The sequence below is a fragment of the Cibotium barometz genome, chromosome 51 (assembly GCF_041138505.1).
Source record: "Cibotium barometz isolate CiBa-2024 chromosome 51, ASM4113850v1, whole genome shotgun sequence".
In the NCBI taxonomy this organism is placed as follows: Eukaryota; Viridiplantae; Streptophyta; class Polypodiopsida; order Cyatheales; family Cibotiaceae; genus Cibotium; species Cibotium barometz.
In genome coordinates, this window is record NC_141096.1 from 25,936,050 (window position 1) to 25,956,726 (window position 20,677).

Sequence of the window (20,677 nt, forward strand, 5' to 3'; positions counted from 1 at the left end):
ATCAGAGCCATGCCTAGAATCAACCAGATTTATGAGCCCATTAGTGAATTAATTAGGATTAGTAAAATAATTAGCAAAAAATCAAATTTTTAGTAAGCTTTCACTCTTCCCCTTCACCCCCAGCCAGTGGAGGGTCTCTAGCACTTAGCACACATCAAATTAGGTCACAATCTTCTAGCTCAAGCTAGCCAACATCCTTGGCTACAGGCTCAGCAAGACGGCGTAGCAAACCGCCAACGGACGAAGCTGATTTTACGTTTTTGGCCGGCGCATTTTTTCTGAAGCAAACTGCAGATTCCTCTTTGCTCCAATCAAATTACTTCAATTCCTCCTAGCCCAAGGGGTAATCAAGCATGCTCTACAAGCTGGTGAAGACAGAAATCAATTTCATCAAGTCTACAGTGAGATCCAAGCTCTTCATCAAATCTGCAGGTGACTTTGGTAAAACAGAGATTAAGCTTTCATTATTTGGTCAAATCTTGTGTTTCTTGGCTTAATCCTCTACTAGACTCATTGCTATTGATGCCTTTGAAAGCATTTGAGCTCATTTGAAGTGGAAGGCACCAGATCTGAGCTCCCCGCATACTCTGTTTTCTGCACACAAACCAGAGCATTAATTTGCTAATCAGTGATTAATCAGTGCTAATCACTATACTTTGGTGCAATTGAGGGTTCAAATTAACCATTAGGTATCTAATACAGATCCCTAAAGCTTCAGATTGCAAATCGGAGTTGGTTTGATACTCCAACCATCCCGTACAAATTGGTTACTCTCAATTTAATGTAATTTCTGGTGATTTTATGCTGATAAAATTGTTATAATCATCTATTAAACACCAGATTGAGTTGTAAAAGGGTAGACACTGCCCTTGAATCTTGAATTTGGATCAAGAGGTAAGACCCCCTTCACTTCACCATGAATTCAGCACAGGAAATAGCCAAATTTAATGGAGAACAGTTTTATACATGGCAAACAAAAACCATGTATTTGCTGATGAGGAAAAATCTGTGGGGATTAGTTGAAGGGAGAGATGAATGCCCAGAGAGAGGGGAAAATGAGTGGAAGAGTAGGAATGAAAAAGCATTGGGGCTTATTGCACTCAGTTTAAATGATCAGATCATTCATCATATCACAGGGATACAGTGGGCAAAAGATGCATGGGATGAACTCAATAAATTATTTGGTACACAAGCAAAAAATTCCAAGATAAATTTGTTAATGCAATTCTACAAACTGGACATGAAGGAAAGTGAACCTTTAATCACACACTTGAACAAATATAAAAGTATTAAGCAACTGGCAGCTATTGGCAAAAAGGTAGAAGATGATGAAGCATTAGCTGTACTTTTGAAGAGTGTGGACAAAGGAGATTATGAAAACATTGTAGCAACACTAAAGAATGTACCTGAACTGAAGATACACGAGATAGAAGCAGCTCTACTAGAGCAAGAGAGCAGAGGCAAAGAGAAGAAAGAGCTCGACTCAACAGCAGGAGAGGAAAAAGCATTCTTCACCCGAGGAGGATTCTCTCGAGGACGAGGACGAGGAAGAGGCAGAGTAGGAGGGAGGACCTTCACTTGCCACAAATGTGGAAAGCCAGGACACATGGCGAGAGACTGCTACAGCAAACCCAGTGAAGAGGGAACGACATCGGCAAACTTCATGGAGGCTCCAAGAGAAGTGGAGTCGGATCATCTTTTCTGAGAGAGAGAGAGAGAACCCACAACCCAATGTAACCTGCCCCAACAAAGTAAAACCACCTCTGAGCCACCGATGATGTAGGCCAAGTGGTAGATGTATGTGTGAGCACTTTAGTCAAGGTCACGGGCACTTATAGTAGCCTTGGACACATAGAGAGAGAGAGTGTCAAGGACTATGGAGTTTAGGGACTTGAGGCACTGGTCGCGGGCTATCAAGTAAGAGGGAAACTTGATACAGGGTCCAGGTGTGTTAGGATTATTCACTTGAGGGGAGGTGTTGAAATATACAAGTGAATAGGGTGTGTGTGGGAACAAGCTCTTGGATAGAGGCTGTAAAAGAGGAGATGTAATTGTGAAAGAACCTGTGAAAAGGTGAGAAGAATCTACTGGGAGAGAATAATGGGTAGCATGAGGGAATTTAGGAGTGTGGAGATATTCTGGGAGATATTCAGGGAAAAGAGAAGAGGTGGAGAGAATCAGGCAAAAGGTGGAGATATTCAGGGAGTAAATCATGAAGAAATCAATGGGATTAGATGCTTGATGTAAACACTATAAATTGAGGCATAGCCCTAATGAGAATTTGCTGGTTTTTGAGTATCCATGCCTACATTAATCTATGTGCTAATTATTCACTAATTACATCTTAATCACTTGTTAATCACTTTGTTAATTATGTTGATTCTAATGTTTGATCCACCATAGCTCATCATTTAGCTCAAATTTCAACAACCTCAAAGTCACAAACATAGTGGTTAAGATGGCAAATGGAACTATTGCTAAACCTATTGGAATGTTAAGGGACCTTAAGATCAAGGTTCTGGGATACAAGGTAAGATATACCTTCATTGTAATGGATTTCTCCAAGCATCCTATGTCATATCAAATGATCTTAGGACGTCCTTTCATGAGGGAAGCACAAATGGTGCATGACTGGCCTACAGTTCATCCGAGAGTGAGGGGGACACAAGTGAAGATCGACCAAGTGAGTTCGAATCTGACAAAAACAAAAATCAAAAACTTGGTAAGAAGAAAATGAGACATAAGTGACAGCGCTATCGAGCTAATGTATGAACTGCAATAAACAAGGAGAGATCCACTACAGAATGGCTTAGTTATGTAGGAGCTATTGACGCTCATCGAAAGTTAGCGGATAATTGGGAACAATACCTCCAAAGTGTCATGTGGTGTATTCCGCAACCTCATGACGTCGCCCAATTAGAGATAGAAGAGAAGCCGAAACTAAGTCATACTGCAAGAAGGCGGCAAAACCAAGAGTTAGCTCAGCAACAAAAGGAGGCGGAATTGAAAGAAAAAAGCCTGGCACAACAAGAACCAGTAAACTTACACCCCGCACCCGAGCATTTCAAATCATTCACCACAGGGGAACGTAAAGCGGTCTACACAAAAGCCCAACGAACGCCTACCAATGGGAGTAGCGGTGTCTACGATGGCTCTGCGGTAGTTAAGGAGATAGACTTAGCGGATCCGGGTGAGGAGTCTAAACCAGTTTTTATTGCTCAAGACCTCACCCAGTCAGAGGAAGCTGCACTTAAGAAGCTTCTTAAAGAATTCAAGGACATATTTGCTTGGACATATCATGATATGAAGGGTGTTCCACCCTCGGTGGTGCAACACACGATTCCAATGATTAGCACTGCTAAACCAGTCCAACAACGTCCCTACCCAATGAATCCTAAGTACGCAAAGATTGTACAAGAGGAAATTGAAAAGCTTGTAAAATGTGGATTCATATACCCTATTGAGCACTCAGAATGGGTTTCTTCAATAGTCATCGTACCAAAGAAGAATGGGAAACTCAGAGTGTGTGTTGATCTCAAAAAGGTTAATGCAGCCACCAGAAGGGATCATTACCCCTTGCCATATTCTGAACATGTGCTTGAAAGAGTGGCAGGCAAGGAGGCATATAGCTTTTTAGATGGGTACTCGGGTTACAATTAGATCACAATTGCAGTCGAGGACCAAGCTAAAACAGCATTTATCATGGAGTTTGGAGTGTTTGCCTTTCGCGTCATGGCCTTTGGCTTGACCAATGCACCTGCAACATTCCAATGATTGATAAACACGGCCTTTAAGGAATATCTAAGGGACTTTTGTGAAGCTTTCTTAGATAATCTTTGTATTCATTCCTCTTGGGACGAGCACTTGATGTGTTTACGAAAAATATTTGAAAGGTGTAGATTATATCACATCTCATTGAATCCTTTCAAAGGCCAATTCTCGGTTAAATACGGAGTTATCTTAGGGCATATAGTGTCCAAAAATGGGATTTTCACTGACGAGAGTAAAATCAAGGTCATTTTGGAATTACCCCCACCCACCAACTATAAGGAAGTCTAATACTTTATGGGCCACGTTGGTTATTATCGAAGATTTATTCTATTCTTCGCTGAGATAGCTCGACCATTGTATAAGCTTCTCATCGAGTTTATTTGGACCGAAGAATGTGACCGTGCCTATGAGTTATTAAAGAAGGCCTTGGCGGCGAGTGCTCCAATCTTGAGAATGCCTAACTGGGATTTACTCTTCCATGTACATATTGATGCATTAAACTTTGTGCATATTGATGCATTAAACTTTGCTATTGGGTGTGTGTTAACTCAACCTGGAGAACACAAGCTAGACTACCCCATTAGCTTTGCCAGTCACCAGTTGAACGGTGCTGAGATGAACTACACCACTACTACGGAGCGAGAAGGGTTGGCAATGATATATGCAGTAAGGAAATTTCGTTATTACCTCCTTGCCACCAAGTTTGTTTTCTATGTGGATCATCAAGCATTGTTGTATCTGGTAAACAAACCATGCTCCATAGGAAGAATCACACGATGGCTATTGATTTTTCTTGAGTTTGATTTCACTGTTGTTGTGAGACCTGGCAATAAACATGTTATGGGGCTGATCATTTATCTTGCATACCTAATGGTGAGGCTCCTATGGGGGTTGATGATGACTTACCTGACACTTCCATGTTCATGGTGGAGACAATGCCTGAATGGAGTGAGAAGATTGTTAACTTTTTGGTTAATGGCTTTCCACCCAAGGAGCTTCGTAAAGATCTAGCTCGAAAGTTGATCAAAGAATGCGAACCCTATTGCCTGATAGCCGGGACTCTTTATAAAAGAGGAAAGGATGACGTTCTTAGGTGTTGTGCCCGAGAGGATGAGTATCTATACATTTTGCAAGAGGCACATATGGGCATAGCCGGTGGTCACTTCTCAGGAGACTTAACTGCGCGAAAGATCTTACAATCGGGGTATTGGTGGCCCACTATGTTCCAAGATGCATCACTCTTTGTGAAGAATTGCGATGAATGCCAACGATACAAGAAACCCCAGAGGAAAGATCAGATGCCCCTACATCCAATCAAAGTAAACCAACCATTTGAAAAGTGGGGTTTAGACTTTGTAGGTCCAATTAGCCCAGCGGCCCGAAACACACAATCTCGCTATATTATTATGGCCACTGACTATATGACCAAATGGGCTGAAGTAAAGGCGACACGTAAGGCAGATGCAAGGACAATAGCCAAGTTCCTCTTTGAAAATATAATCACATGCTTCGGTTGTCCTTTTGAACTTGTGAGCGACAATGGTACGCATTTTATAAATGAAGTGATTAAGGAGCTCACAACAAATTTCATGATATCCCATCATAAATCTACTCCTTACTATCCGCAAGCGAATGGCCAAACCGAGAGTACCAACAAGACCTTAATCTCTGTTTTGACAAAGACAGTTGAAGCTCATCGCATGGATTGGGATCTAAAGCTTACAACAGCTTTATGGGCCTATCGTACTGCGTACAAAGTGGCTATTAATTGCACACCATTCAAAATGGTATATGGCCAAGAAGCGGTCATGCCGTGGGAATTTGTCATTCCTAGTCTTCGTGTTGCTACTCAAGAGGGTTGGGATGGTAATCCCGTAGTAGAGCGTCTGTATATCCTTGAGCGGCTAAACGAAGAAAGACAATTGGCTGTATACAATGCCCTTGTGGAGAAGGATAGAAGGAAAAAATGGTTTGATCGCCACCTAAAGGACAAGGACATCAAGGTTGGGGATAAAGTCCTGATGTATGGAGTGCGTAACGAAAAGAAGAAGCTCAAATATGCTGGTTAGGGACCGTATAGAGTATGTGAAATTACCCCGCAAGGTACCATCCGAGTGGAGACTCTCAACGGAGTTGAAACCATTGGATTCCTTAATGGGAGTAAATTCAAAAGATACTATGACCCCCTGAGCCAAGAGGAGTTACATGCAATCTATCAAAAGAAGGCAGCTAAAGAACAAGTTGAGCTGAAGAAGATACAAGCGAGAGTTGAAGCCAAAGAATGTCAACAGCGTGCTAGGCGCCAACAAGAGGCCAACTTGGGAATTACGCAAGCATTTTTCGAGGAGGCAGACGAGGATTCACTGGAATCTGACCTGCCTCTAAGATACCCAATTGAGTTACAGAGTCCTTACGGGGAGGTGCTGTATAATGCATTATTGGATACAGGAGCTCAACACAATTTGCTATCATATTGTGTGTGGTGTCAACTTGGAAAACCACCTTTATCCAAGAGTGCTATCCAAGTTCAAGGAATCAACAAGAAGAAAACCCCTGTCTCACGAATTCTGCACACTCTGGTTGCCTATGACAAGGGGACCGTAATTCAAAGTTTTTTGGTTATGCCTGCGCGTACCATGGAAGGGACTGTAAACTTAGGGTGCAAATGGATGATGGCCACCAAGTGCAATATTGATTGGGCAACCAGACGAGTCACAACGCAAGAACCAACACTAGGTCTGACCGCTCAAAATCCCGCTCCTAAGCCATTAACTCTGGACAAAATGCTAGATAATGAAAAATCACAAAGTCCAGTGGCAAAACCATCTTTGATTGTTTGCCACCCCTCTAACGCTTCAACGCCAAGAGTGGAAACATGCAGGGTGGTCTCTAAAGCTCCGCTTACTATGCCAAAGAGTACATACAAATGGGTCCCAAAAGCTTCGTTAACAGCTACTTCCCTTGATCAATCTCGTTTAGACAAGAAACCTCGTAGGAAGAAAACAGCTACCCACCGGAGAAAGGGCAATGTAACATCACGATGGATCCCTAAAAAATTATTAGTAGCCCAAGGGTGCTACGAGGGGAATGACCAGATTTGGGTCCCTAAACATAAGCTAAATCCCTCTACATCACCTGTAAAACCTTGCAAACCAATTGTTGCCACCCCAACGACAATTCAAGACCGTGGTAAGGGAAAGGTAACAGAGTGCCCCGCACCACTTCTTCCAGAGTTAGTTTGGATTCCCAAACGATATCGATCATTACCACCTAGCTCAGGAAGGGGGGAGCCACATGAAGCTTCTAGCTCCTCATGCCAGGCACACCCTGATATAGAAGTTTCTACATGCTCTACACCTACTCTTGTCAACACCCAACAAAAGACCACCGATGAGTCTAAGTCTCCCCTTGTAATAGTATCGTCGGAAACCAATGGGAGCGTACACTAACATCTCTGCAATTGGATGTGGCCCACAAGGGTCATAAAAAGCTATCTGCCCACATCACAACCTATGACCCGCTGGACAAATTGGTTCCAAGAGGCTGCAACATCATTGCAAAAAATATGATCTACCCAAGGAAAGGGGGGAGCATGTACTCACGCTCGACATTCTAATGCTTCCTCCTTAACCTTCTCCACTGACCATGTAATTGCCAAATTCAAGGGGATGTATATATATAGCTTCATACACAGAAAAGAAAAGAAAAGAAAAGCAAAAAATAGTAAGAAAAGCAAGAGCACGTTAAGAGCAAAAATATTCGTATATACAATCAAGAACTAGATTGACCTGTCCATAAACCTACTGATGCTATATCTGTGTTTGCAGATATGGCAGATGCACGATCATCATGCACTTCATCCACTCCCACCGTGAGAGGTATCATCTGTACCTTTCTCAGATATTTCACATGTACTATCCTGTAATTGAAACTGAATGGGATCATATAGATGTACTAGCCAGAGAGGAAAATGTTGAGGAATTAGAATGGCTAATTCGCCTATTGACCATGACTGACCCCTACTTCGTGTAGAGGACATATCCCCGATAGCCCAATGCTTTCCTTTTCCACAAGATAACTATCCTCGCATGGTTACATTCTTGATGAGTTTATGTGGATGGAAAAATGAAAAGGAAATATATGACAATGATGAATGGACGGATGAAACTCATGGCACTACTGAGGTTGACTTTATTTATTTGGATGATGCGGATAGAGGCTTAGCCTTAGGGCTAGAGCCAGGACTCTACAACATCCACTTACCGTATCCTAAGTAGTAGTGTGGTGACTGGTAGGTAGGTTAGTGTTTTCAAGTTTTTTCTAGTTTGGATTCCTTAAACGAGTCTTTAATTTTTCACATTGATGTGCCTCTTGAGGTATAGTGCTTGTTAGTTAGTTGTACAGGTGGAAAAGTTTGAGGTGGGTTCGCTTTCAAGTCCTGAGATAGCCCCAACACTCATACATAAATATCTCATCAAATTGCAGGCATTTTTCTCATCGAATCAAGGAGATCTCCAAAATACAGGTGTAATTCTTCCAGACCCACTCTCTTTCGTTTTACTGTTCAATTAATTGCATGAACTATAATGCATGACCACATGGAAATTGTCAATGTACTACTTAGTTTTTGAAGTTGCTTGACGTGTTAGTGTAAATCATTAATGAGCTTAACTTTATTGGAAATTGTCAATGTACTACTTAATTTTTGAAGTTGCTTGACGTGTTAGTGTAAATCATTAATGAGCTTATTAGATATATTCCTAGGCAGCATGACGTCTTTAGTTAACCTTGGAATACGATTGTCTTAGGTCTAGGGTCAAACCATCTTAATGTTTGACACTTGGTCATGTGTGTGTTGACCTCTAGGACATAGCTTTTACCCCTTTGTCGAAAGGATGCAAGACAAATTATAGTTCAGGAGCGAAGATCAAAAGAAATAAATTAAAAAAAAAGCCTACAATAAATGGCAATACAAGTCTATGATGTGCTTTAATGTTGGCCTATCGCCTTATTGATACTTGGTAGGCGAGGAGTATTCTACTCCAGACCGATGCCTTGGTTGGTAGGGGCTAGCCTTGCCTAAGGTGAACTAATAGATTCCTGGATAATGCCTTGTGTTAAACATGGTACCAGGATCGATGTTAGTTTTGCCTTAGGAAGGTCGCCATTGTGTGTAAAAATTATCACGTGCATAAAAAAAATAAAGGCAAAAGGCTCCTGTAACTCTGATGTTTCTTGTGTCCTTAGGCTCGTGGTATTAACTTGTTCTTAGAGTAGACACAGTGTGGTCATCTGTTTATTTATTAAGCTTGGTTATTTTCCTTGACTTAGGCCAGTTATAAACCTTGATTAACCTTTGACACCTTGCTAACTCTTGATTTACTTTCAATAATTTTAAACTCCTGTTAATTTGCTACACTAGCTCATTCATGTGACCCCTTAAACTAAGTCTCATAGCAACATCCATTGTGGTCTAACATGCTCGAATTTATACACTTTATATCTTTTGAATTCCAGCATACTTTCACTCTACTTCCCTGTTTTGCAGACGGTCTACCCACAACAACCCTATCGAGCTTACCATACCATAGCTTCCGAGGACGGAATCTACATCAGGAAGAGGGCATGTTAATCTATGAGACGGACATTGAGACGTACTATGTTTTACGTCATTAATTTAAATATTCTGAGTCATGGGCCGGGCTTGTCGGCACCATATGTTAAGGATAAAGGGATTAGGTGATCGCCGATGAGAGGCGCACCTTGAATATCAGTAGGGTAAGGGTTAGGATCGACCGACCATGTATGGACGCCCATGTGTGAACGGCCAAGTCACCTATAAGAGTCAAATGTAACCCTAAAACTCTCATTCTCATGTGTTGAATACAAGAGTGCTTTTGCCTTATCTCCTTGGTTTCCTTGTCCTACGTGTGTGAGAGAGAGAGTGAGAGAGCGATCGAGCACTGTGTAGCGGCACGGCGGCCCATGTGTGAACGGCCAAGTCACCTATAAGAGTCAAATGTAACCCTAAAACTCTCATTCTCATGTGTTGAATACAAGAGTGCTTTTGCCTATGTGTGAACGGCCAAGTCACCTATAAGAGTCAAATGTAACCCTAAAACTCTCATTCTCATGTGTTGAATACAAGAGTGCTTTTGCCTTATCTCCTTGGTTTCCTTGTCCTACGTGTGAGAGAGAGAGAGAGAGAGAGAGTGAGAGAGCGATCGAGCACTGTGTAGCGGCACGGCGGTAGAGCGGCGACGGCAGCTCCTCCTTCACTGCTGCGACGCGGGAATCCTTTACGGCGGTGGTTTGAGCGGTGAGTGACACACCCTTGCATTCTGTTTGAGCGGTGAGTGACACACCCTTGCATTCTGTTTGAGCTTGCTTTCCTGGTTGTATGCTTGCAGCCATTCGTGGCTCGCATACGGTGTTCGGCAAGTCCCCAGCTAGGACTCGTGCGCCAAAAACGCGCATTCTATCATATGATATTACTAAACTTTATGTTTTCAAAATTATTGAGAATTATCAGTAATAGCAGCGAAGCTATGGTAAATTTTTTGAAAAATTAACACATAAATCATTTTCATTCATAATATAAAAAGAGGACTTCCTACCATATTCTAGGATTAATCATCCTAGATTAATTGAATGATTCTCATTATAATCATGAAAATTTTAATTTTTATGTTTATGCATAAATAGTTAATTAGAAAAAAAAGAAATTTCTAGTAATTAATTTTTATGTTAAAAGAATAATCCCCATGACAATGGAAATCCATGTATTCTAATGAAGTAAGAGAAAGATTGGGATGCTAAAATAATGTATATTTTATTTAAAAATTAAAGAAGAATTTTAGTTAAATTTATCTTTTTGCATAAATAAATTTAAATGATGAAAGAGGAATTCCCACAATATTGGAATTCAAATATTTAAATGAGAAAAGTGTAATTTTTAGCATATTGAAATTATTAGATATTTTATTTAAATTCAAAGATAAATTTAGATAAATTTATTCTATCTATGAGAAATAATTAAATGGTAAAAGGAGAATTCCTATGACATTTGGAATTCCATCATGTAGATGGGAAAAGAGAAATTCCTAGCATATTGGAATTTTTGGATATTTTATTTAAATTCAAAGATAAATTTTAGATAAATTTATTTTATCTATGAGAAATAATTAAATGGTAAAAGAGGAATTCCTACGACACTTGGAATTCCATCATTTAGATGGAAAAAGAGAAATTCCTATCATATTGAATTAATGGGTATTTTAGTTTAGATGAATTTATTTTATGAGAAATATTTGATGATAAAAGAGGAATTTCCATGACATTGGAATGCAAATAATTAAATACAAAAAGAGGAATTCCCATGGTATTTGAGATCCAAAAAAATAAATGGGGTGAAGAGGAATTTTTAGTATAATTCAATTTATGAATATTTATCAAAAGTGGAAATATGGGTAGAATTGATTTTTGTAAATCCCATGAATTCTTTTATTCAAAAGAGGAATATTGAACATAATTCAATTGAGGAATTGAGAAGGAATAGGAAAATATTCGTCGAGAAAAAGAATCTTTATCTAAGCCAAGCAATTGACAAAAATTTAGAAAAAGTCCCATTATCGATAAGTATCAAAGTAGAAAAAAGCTACTAAATGGAAATAGGATGTGGAATGGATGTGATAAGATGTAAACGGGATGCGATAGGATGTGAATGGATGTGATAAGATGTAAATGAGATGTGATAAGACGTAAATGAGATGTGATAAGATGTAAATGGGATGTGATATGATGGGGTGTAATGATAATGAATGTGGATGAGATGTGAAGTAAATGGATGTGGATGTGAATGATGAGATGAGAATGAGAATGAGAAGAGAGGATATGTGAAAGGGTGAGATGGGAAGTAAATGGATGTGGATGTGTATGTGAAGAATGGATGTGGATGTATGTGAAAGAATGGATGTGGATGTGTATGTGAAGAATGGATGTGGATGTGTATGTGAAAGAATGGATGTGGATGTATGTGAAGAATGAATGTGGATGTGTATGTGAACGATTGGATGGATGTGTATGAATGAGATGAGATGTGTATAAATGAGACATGATGTGGATGGGATGAATGAGATATGATGTGGATAGATGTGATGTGATGTAATGCGGATAGAATGTATGTGATGGGATGCTGATGAGAATGAATGTGATGGATATGAATGAGATGTGATGTGATGTGATGTGATGTAAAACGGGATAGATGTGAAAATGAATGAGATGTGATGTGAATGGATGAGATGTGATGGGATGTGAATCGGGATAGATGTGAATGAATGGATGAGATGTGATGGGATGTGAATCGGGATAGATGTGAATGAATGAGACGTGAGGTTAAATGGATGTGATGTGATGTGGATCGAGGTAGGTATGAATGGATAAGATGTGAAGGAATGTGATGTGATGAGATGTGGATATGGGTAGATGCGAGTGGATGAAATCTGATGAGGATAAATTAGGAAAGAAGTGTTGAGATGGAAAATGATATGATTGGATGAGAATGGGAATACATATGAAATGGATGTGAATTGATGTAGAACAATGTGGAAAGACGAGAATTCGTTATAGAAATTGTATTTATGACCTGTTTTTAAATGATTGTTTTATGTCAAGAATGCTAGGAAAGCATTTTGCCCGTCTTGTGAATGAGGTCGTGGAGACCTAACTGATAAAGTTGTAACAGGTGACGGAGAGTCATCAGAGGACGTCTCGTGTAGTGTAAGATTCCTCCCCAGCCTCTCAAAATGTCCAGCATCTTCCCCTGTAATCAATCCCTCTTCAGAAATATAAAAGACTTGTTTCTAACTGTTTTATCCTAGAGAGAGAAAATATTCTAGAGAGAGAATATTCAGATTTTTAATATTTTTGGATAGAAAATTATCTCATCTTATTAAAATAAGTTCCCCTGAAACAGAAATTCAAAAAGAACTTTTCAATGTGCAATTGGAATTAATTGGAAATGGGTATAAAGGACCTTAGCCTAAGGGTCTAGATTTTCAGAAATTTTTGGATTATGGTCCAATTGAGGTTCCTATGGGCCAATAGCATCAATCCATGTGTAGGGAAGAGATAAATCCAATTTTGTAAAAGAAGATACCCAAAAATGAGTAAATGCTCACATAAGATGAAGAGTTGAAAATGTACAAGGTTTATTAGTAAAAAACTATGAGCAATATTAAAAATAAGAGATATTTTGGGTATAATGATTTCACATTGACACTATGTAAGGAAGGGGAGTTCTTTAAAGGAGGTGCATATTTCACATAAGATGAAGAGTTGAAAATGTACAAGGTTTATTAGTAAAAAACTATGAGCAATATTAAAAATATAAGATATTTTGGGTATAATGATTTCATATTGACACTATGTAAGGAAGGGAAGTTCTTTAAAGGAGGTGCATATTTCACATAAGATGAAGAGTTGAAAATGTACAAGGTTTATTAGTAAAAAACTATGAGCAATATTAAAAATATGAGATATTTTGGGTATAATGATGCTATTTTGACACATATGTAAGGAAGGGGAGTTCTTTAAAGGAGGTGCATATTTCACATGCTTGAATAAGTTTTAAACTCATAAAAATTGAGATATTTCATCTCTCCTCTCTCCTAATTCAAGTCTAGTTACAAAAAGTTAGCTCAACTGACCTAAAAATGGTCAAAAATTGACCAAATTGAGTTGGAAAATTCTAGAATCAGTTTGTTTGGTTAGGAGCTCAATTTTTCCTATAAATAGAAGCCTCCCCTTGTTGAAAAAAAATATATAGTGTTTATGCATCGTTACTCTACTCCACACCTAAGCCAAGAACTGTGAATTTATTAATAATTCACTAGTTTTTGGAGCTTCCCTCTTTCTTTAATCCCCATTAGTGGCTCCATCAACATACTTAACCAATTGATTGGTTGGGGGCCTCTACCGTGAACAAAGAATCAAGCAAATTGTAAGGTAATTAGTGAATTTTGATCATTTTCTATAATTTCTCAATGTTTCTCTCTTCTCAACCCCTCTCAAGCTTGAGAAGCTTAATTGGTATAGTTTTTTAAATGCTATTGAAGTTAATTAGTGAATAGTAGTGAAGAGTTACATAATTTGATGAATGCTATTGAAGTTAATTAATTAATGATAGTAAAGAATTATATAAATTACTAATTATGTTTAAATTCTAATGGTTTTTATGTAATTTCTCTCTCTCACTCAAGAAATGGTCATACTCATGACCCATTCTCAATCCAAATGAAGCTTTTCATAAAGCTTTTCCTTAACCCAAGATTAAGCTATGCTTGAGGCCAAATTAATGGCTTTTTTCTATGCTTTTAGTTTATGTATATTGATGATTCAATCCATTATGGATTAATGATCCAATTAGAGATCATTTTAATTATTTCCTTAATGATAAGCTTTATCCCTTAGAAAAATTGAGATTTATCAGTCATAGTAGTGGAGCTATGGTAAAATTTTTATAAAAATTACGCATAAAATAATTTCATTCAAAGCATAAAAAGAGGACTTCCTACCATATTCTAGGAATTATCATCCTAGATTAATTGAAAGAAATTCATTATAATCATGGAGAAATTAAATTTTTATATTATGCATAAAGGATAAGTTTTTATATCAAAAGTGTTACTTTTACCATTTTTATTTTCATGCATAGAAGTATGCATAATGGATAAATTTTTATATCAAAAGTGTTACCTTTATTATTTTTATTTTCATGCATAGAAGTATGCATAATGGATAAATTTTTATATCAAAAGTGTTACTTTTACCATTTTTATTTTCATGCATAGAAGTATGCATAATGGATAAATTTTTATATCAAAAGTGTTATTTTTATCAATTTTTATTTTCATGCATAGAAGTATGCATAAAGGATAAATTTTTATATCAAAAGTGTTATTTTTATCATTTTTATTTTCATGCATAGAAGTATGCATAAAGGATAAATTTTTATATCAAAAGTGTTACTTTTATCATTTTTATTTCATGCATAGAAGTATGCATAATGGATAAATTTTTATATCAAAAGTGTTACTTTTATCATTTTTATTTCATGCATAGAAGTATGCATAATGGATAAATTTTTATATCAAAAGTGTTACTTTTATCATATTTGAATTTCATGCATAAAGGTATGCATAAAAGTTGATTATTTTATTATAAAAGTGTGTCTTTTATTATATTGAATTTCATGCATAGAGGTATGCATAAAAGTTGATTATTTTATTATAAAAGTGTGACTTTTATCATAATTGAATTTCATGCATAAAGGTATGCATAAAAGTTGATTATTTTATTATAAAAGTGTGACTTTTATCATAATTGAATTTCATGCATAGAGGTATGCATAAAAGTTGATTATTTTATTATAAAAGTGTGACTTTTATCATAATTGAATTTCATGCATAGAGGTATGCATAAAAGTTGATTATTTTATTGTAAGAGTGTTACTTTTATCATATTGGATTTCATGCATAGAGGTATGCAAAAAAAGATATTTTTTTTATACTAAAAGTGTGATTTTCATCATAAATGGATTTTATGCACAACTTAGATGCATAAGAGAAATTCTTTTATTCTAAAAGTGTAATTACTACCAAATTGAATTTATGTATAAGAAGATGCATAAAAGATTGATTTTAATTTCGAAAGTGTTAGTCTCCTTAAATGGAATTTATGCATAAATAAATGTGTAGAGAAATCTATATCAAATATAAGAATTCTCTTAAAAAAGATATGAAATGTGATAAGATGTGATAAGAGGTGTATGAGATGTGATAAGATTTGATAAGATGCGTATGGAAAGTGATAGGATGTGATAAGAGGTGTATGAGATGTGAAAAGATGTGATAAGATTTGTATGAGATATGATAGAATGTGTTAAGATGAGTTAGGATGTGTTAAGATGTATATGGGATGTGTTAGGACGAGAATGGATGTAATATGGTTGTATGAATGTGATGTGGATGTATACATGTATGAATGTGAATGTGGATGTGGATGTGGATGTATGGATGTAGATATGAATGTGTATGTATGTATGTGGATGTGTATGTATGAATGAGGATGTGAAAATGGATGTATGTATGTAGATGTGGATGTATGGATGTAGATACGGATGTGGATGTATGTATGTGAATGTGGATGTATGAATGAGGATGTGAAAATGGATGTATGCATGTGAATGTGGATGTATGAATATGAATGTGGATGTGTGAATGTGGAAATGGAGGTATGGATGTATGAATGTGGATGTGGATGTATGCATGTAGATGCGTATGTATGAATGTGAAATTGGATGTATGATGTGGACGTAAGAACATGGATATGTATGTAGAATAATGAATATGAAGGTGTATGTGAGATAATGTGTAGTCTATATGAGTGAATGGATGAGTGGAATGTGGAATAAGTAATGTGGTCCGAGAGTGGATAATATGGAAAGACAAGAGTTCGTTATAGAAACTGTATTTTGTGACTGTTTGTAAATGACTGTTTTATGTCAAGAATGCTGGAGAAGCATTTTGACCGTCTTAAGGATTAAGGTCATGAAGACCGAACTGATAAAGTTGCAACTGTTGACGGAGAGTCAATGGAGGACGTCTCGCGTAGCAAGGTTGGTTCGATTTAAATGGTGAGCTTCCGGTACGGTGGATGAGGGACCAAGAAAGCGGCCTATGAGTGAAGCGCTAGGTCACCTGCGAAGGATCCTAGAGGGTGCTGACCATACGGTGCTCGGGCTCTGGGTCGCCAAAGATACTCACACGTGCGTCGTGGAAGATATTGGAACAAGGAGGAGTAAGAGTTGTTTTCTGAAACCGGGCATGGATCTAGTTGATTGACCTTGCTGGTCCTCAAAACGGATGAGTCCATGGCTCTTTTATATGGATCTGTGGGTTGATCTAGCTGATCTTCCATGGAGATTCCATTCTATTATATGAATATATTGCCGGTTACTATGAGCTAGGAACTATGGAAAAGGCCCCTGAGCGAACAGGTGGTGAGTGTTTTGGTTGCCAATGATGCCATAAGTATACCAATGAATGAATGACTGGAAATAAGGATTCAACCAGAGACTTGAGGATTGTCATCAGTGACATAATGGTTTTATTAAAGGATTGTTTTAAAGCTAGTTGATGCTAAGAAAAAGGCAATTTCATATTGGGTGTGTAAGTGGTGTGACTAGTTTTATGTTTGCATGAACTTCCGGCTAGGGGGCCTTGGAACTCTTTTCCTTGGTACCCGGGACAAAACCTAACCAAATTCTTAATTGGATCCCATCACTACAGTGATTGGGCGGTTGGCTAACCCACAGGCCGGACTGATGGATCCGTAAATCGAGATTTAATTTCTATTATTACGATAGATGAAGTAAATTCCGGATAGAAATTGTTCTATGGATAGGAATCAACGGCTGTGCCTCTTGATGGGGAAAAAAGCGTTGATCCCAATGATCCAAGTGCAAGTTTCTTCCTTGATTGACCAAGTACCGTTAAAGGTGCAGTCAGATCAGTTGATCCGTAATGATCTTGACTACGTTAGAGTAAAGAGTTATCCTGGTGGAATCGCCCGTGCTTCCGGGTAAGGGAAGTTTTTCCGGGTTCGGTTTTGGAAAAACCGACGTATTAGTCTCTTGTATGGATATCCGTGGACGAGGCCCAGAGTGTGGGTCCCTGCCCTGCGCATGAAGTGCTACTTTCGCTGCTAGTACCACGAATCCGTCGCATGGTGGGGACATGGATCTCACAGTTGGTATCAGAGCGGGTTTTGAAAGCTAATAAAGATAATTAAATTCTTATCTGAAATTGGTAATAAGAATTCAGAAACAGCATTTTCATAATGTATTTTCATTCCGTAAGCTTCTTTAATGAAGAAATTTTAATCAAAGAAATTGTTTTTATAGATGGAAGTTCCCCATTTATCTGGTATTCCCGACGTCACCCAGTCTCAAGATATGATTGCATTTGCCTTCGAGCATCTCATCTCTTCCGCTTCAACACGAACAAGCCGAGCAAGACTCACATGCCATTTCGAGGAATTATATTTTCCTAACCTAGTGGAGAGACAACAGCATAAGTGGTTTGCAGGGCTATATATCTACGCCTCTTACAACCGGCGTGCAATGCTGAGGCAGAACCTCTCATTGGCCATGATTTTGATAAAGCTGAAAATGACGCGTGGTGTCATTCTATATCTTTCAACGCCTCAAAATTTTAGACTTGCTTGCCGAGTTTATAGACTCCTTAGTCGATTTATCCCTAAGGAGAAAATAATAGCTCCCTTCGCAGTTAGAGAACTTATGTAACAGGGCATGACTATGGTCCAGTACGGTCCTCTTATATGTCTTTCGAGGAGATTTTGAACTCAGAGCCGAGTTGCTCTATGTACATATTGCAACTTTTATATAAATAAAGAAACGTTTTCCGGTTAAAAAATTCTTGTTGGATAAATGATTGTTTATGGGCGAACGATCTGCTGCTGATAAAGAAAAAAAAATCTGTTATCGGACATATGTCATAGATCTCCATTAAGATCTTGTCTTGTATAAGAAATTGTTTTCCGAACTCTTAAGTCTTAGGATCTCGTGAATAATATCAAAATAAAAATTTAATAATATATAAATTTTGGCAGAATCATGAGACGAGGAAACCGTGGTCGTCAGCTAGACCCTGTCTCTGAAGATGACGAGCTTGACCTTGATGTTCGCAAGGCTCTTCATAGGTCTCAGCCAGGACCCTTCAAAGGAGAAGGGGAGAACCTGGGTGAGGCTGTGGAGAAATGGGTGGAAGCCTTGGAAGAGTATTTTGACGTCACAGGATACAATCATCAGAGCAGTTGGCTAATAAAGATCAATTGAGAAGCCAAATATGTCAAAAATTTATCAAGAAACTCAAAAAGGTTGTAATTGTGTGATATAATTCATACAATTTGATATTCAAACTGAAAAATTCGTAATTTAGTAATTGGGTTTTTAGATGGAAGTACCGCAATTGTATGGAACCCCGACTTGCTTGAGGCCTAGACATGGTGGTACCTATCTTATAGTTCCAAGTATCATGACTACCCGTATATACCGAGAGTATAACTGCAGCTCTTTACTGACAGTATATACGAGTAAATCTAAGACTTGAAATTATAAGCGTTAATGCTATCCAGATGATGATTTCGAATGTGGTTGATATGATTTTTAATTCTGTTTGAGAATTGATGAATTGATTTGGATTTTGATTGAAAAATGATGATTTTTGAAATTTAGTTGAAATATTATAACCTGAGCGAAACCACAATGTGGATGATTGGAACGAGTCCCTGTAATGATAAATGATGAAAATGATTTCAGCAAATCACTATGAGATTAGTGGATTGTGCTGTCAAATTGCTACTATTAATACTGGAGACGGTAGATCAAGTTAAGGGATGACAACTTGAGAACTTGCTTGACTAAAATTCCCGTGGAGGAATGTTCAGAAGGAAATTTTTCGGTCTAATGGACCATTATCGTATTAAAGATATGAATGATATGATCTAAATGAATTATTATTTAATGATGAGTTCTATATAAGAAATATTTATCCCAGTATTCTGTTGGGTTGACCATAATCTAAGGAACCCAGAATAAATTGGATCTTAAGAAAAAGAGTTGTCCTTTACTTTGCGAGATGAGGACATCTCGCATCTTTTTAAGTGGGGTAGAAGTTTGTAAGATTCCTCCCCCCAACCTTCGAGGTATACAGGAGTAAGAATCTCCCTTTCTGATCTTAAAATTATTCCCTCTCTAAAATAAAAGAAAGATTCTGTTTAAAAAGGGAAGACACTTTCCCCAGATTACCTTATCAGGAGCCCACCTGTTTTAAGAATTCAGAACAATGAGTTCAGAAGTGAGAACCGGTGTTTTAGATGCCAAGGTTTTGGTCATCAGTCTGCCCGACTCCTACCATGAAAAGGGGACAGGGAAGTCTAGAACCCAAATTCAGAGACCAATTCCTTCATACCAATCTAATTAGGGTCCGTCTCTCGGACAAGATTGCTTAAACTAGGTCCAACCCATTGATTAGGGTCGAGATGACCAGTCAAATGCTTGGCGACTTAGAGCAACAGATGCAGGCAATTCATAAAGATATAAACGCTGCCCAAGATCGACAGAGACAATATACAGATAAGAAGAGGACAGTCAAAGAATTCAAAGAAGCAATTATAGTCTTCATTTGATTACGGACCAAAAGAATTTCTTTATCTCTAGGGGAGTATAAGTAGCTATCCCCCAGCTATTGTGGATCAAAGAAAGTAGGTGACTTAGCCTACGAACTTCTTTTATCTCCTCATCTCAAATTTTTAATGCCTTCTATAGAAATATGTGCCAAACCCAAATCATGGAAAGACGGTAAAACTTCAGTGGCAAGATATGGTTGGCTTCTAGGTTACGCTAACTCCTTCCTTTATATAAGTCGTAACTTTTACTTATCGCTCACAGTAATCTTACTTCCATCGATCTCCCTTCTTCTTAATCTCCTTCATGGCTTGGCATCAGGAATTAGTTTTATCCGTGATGATTTCTCACCTTCAAGACGCAAGTGAGTCTGTGAAGAAGGATTTTATAGAACAGTATGAGCGCTCACTTTTTCCTCACTTGGGAACATCTGTAGCTCAGACCAAATGGTGGACCTATCAAGACATAACTAGGGTAACACCTTGGGGTCAGCAACACTTTCGTAACAATGTCCGCTTGGCCATGGTTATTGAAGCCTTGGGTTTGGGTCCCCGATACTACTGCGTCATGAGATCAAGACATCTTGGGTTTTCTGAGCGGGTCTTCTTACTGGCGTGTTTTCTTCCTCATCAGAAGATA